The sequence below is a fragment of the Ptychodera flava genome, chromosome 3 (assembly GCF_041260155.1).
Source record: "Ptychodera flava strain L36383 chromosome 3, AS_Pfla_20210202, whole genome shotgun sequence".
Classification (NCBI taxonomy): domain Eukaryota; kingdom Metazoa; phylum Hemichordata; class Enteropneusta; family Ptychoderidae; genus Ptychodera; species Ptychodera flava.
The window spans coordinates 1,472,501-1,481,730 of NC_091930.1; the positions used below are offsets into that span (position 1 = coordinate 1,472,501).

General features: G+C 36.2%; 1 protein-coding gene across 1 annotated transcript in view; it reads left to right on the top strand.

Moving 5' to 3' along the window:
• Positions 1-9,230, top strand: part of LOC139129422 (uncharacterized) — a 16,817-nt gene extending 7,587 nt beyond the window's left edge. The window contains exon 5 of the mRNA XM_070695062.1: positions 6,216-9,230. The gene's annotated coding sequence lies outside the window, so the exon portion shown is untranslated. The remainder of the gene's footprint in view (positions 1-6,215) is intronic.

A 9,230-nucleotide genomic window follows, 5' to 3' on the forward strand; every position in this document is an offset into this window, starting at 1 on the left:
TAGATTATGTGATGTTTAATGAGGTTTAGGAATCTTCTGCCAATGTGTTTTTACTGCTTTACTCAATTGTGGCATCCTTGGTGATTATGGAGCTTTATAAAAGTAGTTGACGTTACAAGGCACTTCTCACGGTGGGATCAGCTGTCTATTTATGACAAAATCTCGCAGATTGACAGGACTATGGCTTATAACAAATTTTCTGCTAGCCCTGTGATCTTTTAAAGGTGTTGCCAGTCAGTGGTAGGCTATGGTGTCTGCTTGTCCTAAGTGCTGTTTCGTACTCAGGGAAGGCCTTTTGCAATGTTGGCCTTTGCAGTCTGAGATGCTGGATATCCTTTTGTTGACTGAGATTTGTATTTGTTTCAAGATGGATGGTGGATAGTTTGCTCTTTTATCTATGTAAATTAGACAGCTGGTGTTTGCTTTGCTGTAAGGTTAAAACGTTCCGTTTTGCAGGTTGAGTGCACCTCGAAAGTGCAAGACTTAAACATTTGCTCAAACTTTCCTCAATGAAACTTTCAACCATTCTATTACCTAATCAACAATAAAAATCAGGGGTCACCGTGCAAAGTTTGGAACTAGTGAAGCACATCACCCAACATTTTGCGATATTTCAAATTCAAAATGGCCACCCTTCCTGTGTTAACGCTATGCGGAAAAATTAAATATTGGATTTTCGAAAAAACCAAGACGGTGAAAGTTTTACTTTCTTCCAAAGCTTTAAAATGAGTCCCAAAAAGTGGTAAATCAGAAAAGAATTGTAGAAATTTGAGTCTGACCATCTGTCATTGAGGCGCATCACTACATTAAGGAAATCTGTGGTCTTGATGTTTGCTTGTATGGTAATGCATAGGTCAAATGAATGGAAAATGGAAATTATTTCTTTCTTCATTTTATCACACTGTCTTGGTGATCTGCTGTTTGTGACTGCGAGGCCGTCACCTTGGGAGAGGCTGACATAGGTTTTCCCAGCAAGTATTTGGCTGAGAGATGAGATTGTATGATCTGACCAGTTCGCATATTTCTGCTCCATCAAACTTCCCATTGTCACATCAAACATGTCACCAGTGGAGCTTTCTTGCAGATTCTTTGTCTTGCCGGATGGACTTTCTTGAATGCATAATGATTCACCTCTTAGTCTATGATGCTGGTAAATTTTTGTGCATGCTGGATCAAATCTGCTGGCAATTTCTTGGTAATAGTGGGGTAGAAGTCAGTGATACCAAAGGCGATGGATGTGCTGTGTTCCATCTGTTTAAACAGATGGATAAATCATAGGGAGATAATCACTGAGTCTGGAATTAGAGAAATGACATCATCTATGTATGATGTGAGTGCAAATCAGTGCATTGATTTGAATAGGAACATCCGGGGAATTGAAGGCCGGTGAACGATGTACTGACCGGTTTCCATGGTTACCCAGTCCAGTGAAGCCCTTCGGTGTTTTCAACGTCAAAGTAGACGCTTAACGCTACATGTAAAATATCCATGTGTGAACTTCTATTTTGATTTTCATTAAAATCTGCTTGATGCTGGTTGATAATGGTAAAATTGTTTGCCATGCATTTAACTAAATGTCATATAGCACTGACTGTGAAGAGGCATAAAATAAAAATATTATTGCCTGAATACATGGGTTTATGTGCCCTTGTAGCAGGAGACAATATGCCCTCCTGGCGTCCGGCAAATTGTCACCTAGTCCTGGGCACATAAACCCATGTATTCAGGCAATTATATATATATATATATATATATATATATATATATATATATATATATATATATATATATATATATATATATATATATATAATCTGTGTGACGATAGCATGAATGTGTGAAACTCTAGTAATAGATATCAAGCATTCTTGATGTAGTCTCATATATATTTTAAAAGCAATAAAGCACACCCAGCGACGGTATACCACGAGATTTTGACTAGTTCACGACATGTAGCGAGTGCATATATGAAGTGAACTGGTCAAAATCGAGTGGTATACCGTTTCTGGGTGTGATTTATTGCTATGATTATATCATAACAGTATATTGAAATTCTGGCATGGAATGTCAAAAACGGTTTTAGCTCAAGCTGAGAGCTCGCGCATATGCCAGCCGTGGTATATCGCCAATATACCATGGTTCTTTTCATGTCTCGACCAATCAGATTGCTGCATTTGCGCCATCAATATACTGGTATGATATAATACACGTTATAACATCCTTTTGCTTGCCTTGGTCTAAAATGTGTCCATCATGTATGTATGAGTACATTGATTGCACCGTGTAAAATGTTACCTACCGGTATATAGAAAAGTGTAGAGTATCTTGACTGACAGGCGTATTTCAAATCCATTCATTAGGGTTTGGATGTGTGAACCAATGGCTTCAAAGTGGCATAGCTGAGAATCAGTATTCAACCTAAAATCAGAAAACAAATTGCAAACAAACAGATAACAGTCCCTCACTGACTACGCATGGCAGTTGACTGATCTGGGCTACATTACAAAATCAAAACAAGAGAGTGTGTCATTGCCGAGTAAAGGTGGAGCTATGAAAGAGGTTTTAAGTATTTTGTAAAGCACAATTACAATTTATTTTATTTTACTCAAAGCAACTGAGTAGTAGTGTTTGTCCCAAGATCCTCTGTAAGCAGTCTTCAACGTGTTTTACAGCTTTCTACCTACCTGTTCACCTGTATAGGTTAGCTGACTGGCATGTTTTATCCAAGAAACAAGTATGAAGCAATACCATGGATAAACAGAAACGAATGTTTAAAATCAGGAACACAATGATAACAGAAATATATGGTATACGGTAGTTCTCTTTTTGGAGAATGTGATGGCCCTGAAAAGGGCCGTTTGGTTTGTGTGTACAGTATGTACACGGTGTTGAATTCCAATCTTAGTTGAAACCATTTAGACATCTTCAGCATGGCTGCTGTTACCAGGAGGAGGTCCTATGTAGAATGGGATTCTGATAACTTTTAGCTGCCGTCTTCATCTGTCTTCTCATCTTCAGTAATTCTGACAAGAGTACTTCACTGACCTTTGTCCATTTCATCATCTGCTTCTCTGTCAGTCACCATGATTTGACTGGTACTGTATGTCCGTAGGAAAGCTGGGTGAAAATGCAGTCTTCACCTGCAATGTAACAGAAAGCAAAGAATGTGGATTAGCTTTTATTTAGAGAGTTATACATATGGCTTTATGAATATTTTAACTGAGATTTCAATTGCTTTCTTTCAAACTATCTTACTCCACAGTTCTCACTATGAATAAGACCTTTTGGCAGAATTCTGAATAACACAAGACACTAATGGTAAACTTATAATTTAATAATTTGAAAAATCCAAAAATCCAGTACTACAAGAGTGATAGACCACATTGTTAAATTGATAGAAAAAAGATGATTTTATTGTTTAGATTGAAATGACTATGATTCATATTTTGGCAGCTGTCAATAATTTCCTGCAAAATACCTTCACTGTTCAAAATTGAACAGAACCAAAAGCAATACCAAGTACTTATCCTCAAATCAGGTGAAAAACATGATCCATTCATCTTATGTGTAAATTTGTAAGTTACGTGCAATAACTACACAATATATACAGCTGAATATTCTGCATCTAAGAATATATGTGAAGGGCTAGAAGAGCTAGAAGGGCTAGAATATAGAAGACAAGACAACTACCGGTAGGTACAGTAACAGATCAACAGCTAGCACGAGGGGGTGACAGAAAGAGACATGCATTACAGTTATCAGTATCAACATGATGACGATACAGCTAGTTGACTGACATGTAAGGATAATGATCCAAGTTAACCCTTTGAACCCAGCTTGGAAGAAAAAGTCCATATGACATAGGTCACAAGGGGGTCAGGGTGCAAAGGGTTAAAGACTGTTTTTGGTTATTTTCATAAGGAGTGCTACATAAGGACAAAGAAACCTGTGAGTAGCATAAGATAGATTGCAATACAATGTTCAGAGATGTTTTGATCTTAGCCAGTTGATGGTCAGTTTTACAATTTTAAGATAACATCTATTTATGGATCCCTTTTGAGTAAAAACCTTAAATTTAAAAGCTGAAGTTTATGAATGTACTTGAATGTACCATTATTATGTTAAACAAAATATTTAAGCTCAACATATATTTTTCAAAAGATAAAACTGCCAAAAGAGCAAGATCAAAGGAATGATAGCATCAAAGAAAATGACTCGGTGGAGTTTGTTTGAGAGAAAAAGAAAAAAAATATCGGCAAAGAAATAGTGCACACACAATGAACTGAACAAAAATAAAACAAAAACAACAACAACAGGCTTTTACTTATGAGTATGTGTCTCATTCACAAAGTGGTAAAGAACAAGATAATTTAGTTTGGCCAACATACCAAAGAAAGAATCAAAAAGTGTTTCAGAGTAATCAATGAAAATTAAAATTACAAGCTTGACAATATTTGAACCAACAAACACCAAATATGCTGAGCAAATGAACTTTTGCATGGCCACTGCAAGACAATAAAGATATAAACACTGGTCCAGTAATGTTTCAAAATTCATGGACAAAAAACATTTGAAAGAGATATTTTGCACACTTCAAGGCAAGGGGCTTGTACACATTGAAACAAAACATCATTTGGCTATGGCCTAAAGGTACAATAAACAAATAAATTTACAGAATTTATCACTGTCCACATTTAAAGACAAACTACAAAATTAAACTGAATCAAAATTTTTAGATTACTTGGACATGGAAACTGACATCGTTCAACAAAATCTTATTTTTTTTCCAGTAGTCTTCACCATCAACAAGTGCATGTACACAAATGTTTACTGGAAAACATTCAAAACCGCAGCAGGAATTCCCAAAGTATTTTTACCTTCAAGACACTCAGCAAAAGAGAAGTGGATACTGTGCACAAACTATTATACCAGAGATGTGCAAATAATTACAAAAAAGTAGGGATATTAAAGCCAATTTGTCCTGAGTTTGGAAAAAACCCAAAACATGGACTGAGAAATGAACTGATAGGACCTACATATCTGTGATTGAGGTCAAAACACAAGAAAACAATTTGCAACTTGGCAATTCTATCTGTAAAACATGAGCTAATCAGCAATAAAATTACTTACGAACTGAACATCACATTTCTATCAATAAAATGCATATATGTTGCCATGAAAACGGGTTAATTACATCAACATGTATCCCTGACCAACATCAAAACACAACTCAACGTACAACCTGGCAACTCTATCTGTGAGCTAATTACTGCAATACAATGACTTACATTTGGACTGAAAATCACATTTTTACTGGTAAAATGTGAATATGTTGCCATGGAAATGTTCAAATTACTTTCACATGTATATGCGATTTAGGTCAAAACACAACAAAACTATTGACATCCTGACAACTCTATCTGTAAAACATGATCTAATCCGCAATACAATAAGAATTACTTCCATTGTGGACTGAAATCACATTTCCACTGATAAACTGCAAATACGTTGCCATGGAAACAAGCGAGTTACATCAACATGTATATATAATTGTGACCGAGGTAAAAACACAAAACAATTAACAACCTGGCAACTTGTCAGGAAAACAGGAGATAATCAGCAATCCAATGACTTACCTTATGGACTGAAAATCACATTTCCACTGATAAAATGTGAATATGTTGCCATGGAAATGTGTTAATAACATTAACATGTATCTCTGATTGACTTCAAAACACAACAAAACAATTTACAACCTGGCAACTCTATCCATCAAACATGGGCTAATTAATCAGATATACAATGACTTACCTTATGGACTGAAAATCACATTTCCACTCATAAAATGTCAATATGTTGCCATGGAAACACGTGAGTTATCATACACATGTATCTGAATTGAAGTCAAAACACAACCAAACAATTTACAACCTGGCAACTCTATCTGTAAAACATGAGCTAATCAGCAATACAATGACTTACCTTATGGACTGAAAATCACATTTCCACAATAAAATGCAAATACGTTGCCATGGAAACATGTGAGTTACATAAACATGTAAGGAAGTTGTTCCTTTAAATGTTCCATGTGTTTGTGTAAACAAAGGAAGTTTGCATTCAGTCAAAATTTGTGAGATCAGAAAATGTTTGACTTCATAGAAATTGTAGTTTGCATTTTGACCTTTGACCTTTGTTTCTGTTTTTGTTTTTCGAAGGCCATCCGGTCAAGGGGAGTGTCCTTGAAGTGTTTGGGTCTGGATCAATGCCAGGACAATTTAATGGGGCCAGAGGAATATACATCAAGAAGAACGGTCAATGGGTTATATGTGATTAAACAATCATAGAGTTCAGGTTATTGATCCAATCAAACTCTGCTGTGATCTCATCTTACAATTCCATGCATTCCCAGAGTCATTTAAACCATACACTGTCACAGTGGATGAAGACAATGACCAATACTTTATGAGTGACCGAGGGAATGGCCAAGTTGTGGTGAGTTCTGGACAAAGCAAGATTTTAAACTGTTTTGGACGCAAAGAAGGAATTGATCCAACCGGTATCTGCTTGAGTCCTGATGGTTTTATATTCATTGGTGACTTGAAAGGATATGTGAGAAAATATAATAAATCTGGTGAACACATTGCAAGAACTGAAGAAGGACAAGTCAGTCGTCCCTATGATCTGATTGTGAATAAGAAATGTATTTTTGTATCAGATAATGGCAGGAAATGTGTTCATGTTTTGAATCACCAGATGCAAAGTATAAGAGACATTGGCAAGGGACACTTAGAGGGACCAGAGGGTTTGTGTTTTGATCACCAACAAGATGGCATATATGTTTGTGATACAGTGGGATAGAGTGGTTCACTTCAATTGTGATGGTGAATTTCTCAGCTATAAAGGTCAAGGTCAGTTAGAGGAACCCCGTTACATTGCACTGTGTAAGGATAATCCATACAGATTAGTTGTAACACAGGATCACTGTGTTAAACTACTGTACATATAAGCAGACATGACACCACATCATGTCAACTCTGCAGGGATATCTCTAGTGAAAATCTACAAATTTTCTGACAAATTTTACACAACTCATTGCAACTGGCAGGCTGTAAATGTGTATTTTTTGCTGTCGTTTCAGTAATTTGCATATTTACTCACAGACCCTCGAGGGTCTATGATTTATTGGTAGTTTTGGATCAAACATCAACATTTCACTTCAACGAACTGTTTTATCAAACTGTTTTGAAAAATACTGTCAATGATATATTTTTTATATACATTTTCAAATTTTTCTGACAGCAGCCTGTTGCAATATTTTGTGAAATATTTGTCAGAATAATTTGTTGACTTTCACAGATGTGTGCATGAGTGTACAGAAACATACATAGAAGCAGACATGACAATATAACATGTCAAGTCTGCAGGTATATTTCTGGTGAAAATCTACAACTTTCCAGACTAGTTTTACACAACACGATGCTACGGATGGGCTGAAAATGTTGAATTTTTGATGCAAAATTTAAAGATTTTGGTATTTTCAGTCAATTTTGGATCAAACATTTGAATTAATTCCTAATGTGGCTAAAATAGTTGGTGTTTACCACAAAAATATTAAAATTTGTACATTTTCATGTTTTTTGAGATGAATCCGGCAGCAGATTTCATATCGTTCGCTACACAGACAGCCCATTGCATCGTGTTGACAAAAACTTATCCGAAAATTGACTAGATTTCACAGAGATGTGTGTGCGAAAACATACCTGGGCATTCCAATGACTTTCTTGTATGTAGCGACGCCTTGATTTACTTCAAAGTGAGTATAATATCCGCAGTTTTCATGGATTTCATGGGGAGCGCGAACAGCTGACCCTCAACACAGGTCGCCATGTTTCAACTGAATGGCCAGTTCAACTGAATTCGAGTTCGACATCGTATCGCAAGAGGGCGCTATGACCAATAACGCTGTCAGGGAATATTTTTTCGGGGGAAAACTTCACCAGATTACAATTTCCATGTAAAGCAAAAGGCTATGACACTTCCATAATCCTCTTTAACACAGGAATAAACTTGTAGAAAAGACAGTAGGGCAGTGTTTCTTTGATTCCAAACACTTTTTTTCTCTAATGACGTGTACTTTTTTAGAGAGAGAGAGAGAGAGAGAGAGAGAGAGAGAGAGAGAGAGAGAGAGAGAGGAGAGAGAGAGAGAGAGAGAACAAAATTATATCGTACCCAAATATCATTCGCGTGTAACTTCATGTTTCGAACTTTTTTCTGAATAAGTTTAAAATCAGCGTTGTACAATTTGAAAAAAGAAAGCGTAAATGTTGGTTTTCAAAAACAAAGAGAGAGTGTAGATCTTACGGTCCCAATGGTCAAAGTGCCCGTGGATTCTACCTATGTCGTCTCTTTGATTTCTGGTACCGGGTAATTATTTCAACTTAGGTGACTCCCTGGCCCCGATGAATGTTCCTGTTTTATGAACCACTTGGCCACGACGGTGACCTGACAGTGACCTACATATACTAACCTCTGACCCAGACAGCGCCAGACAGTCGGGACAGTAATTATGCAAATTGAAATTGGTATATGAAAATGTGTGTAAAATGTGCACAGAAATAACACTCTTGTTTTCCATTTAAAAGTTATTAGTACAAAGTGTTAAAAAATTGTTACGAAACAATTATTTACTATCCATTGTGGAAGTTTTAAGATTATTTGAGACAAAATGTAAAGTTTCTCAGTTTAAATTTATGTTGCAAATCCTACTCTATGCTTCTTGTTTTAGCTGTTGAAAGTAAAAATGCACATACAGCCACCAAGTAGGTTTCGTATTAGATTTCATGCAGACTGTATACGTACAACATGCAAAGCGTGTTACAAGAGAAAGTCTGATAGCTCCATGTATGTATGTATGTATGTATGTATGTATGTATGTATGTATGTATGTATGTATGTATGTATGTATGTATGTATGTATGTATGTATGTATGTATGTATGTATGTATGTATGTATGTACGTACGAGTGTGTGTGTGTGTGTGTGTGTGTGTGTGTGCGCGCGCGCGCCCGTTTATATATATCCGGCCTATGATTATTTCGGTGCTAAAATTTCAAAACCAACTACTTTGCTATCAATTTTAAAATTTGAACAAGTTTTACAACAGGTTAACAATGTGATTCCATTGGTGACACACATAAGTAATAAAAATTTCAGAATGTTTATCTCAACAA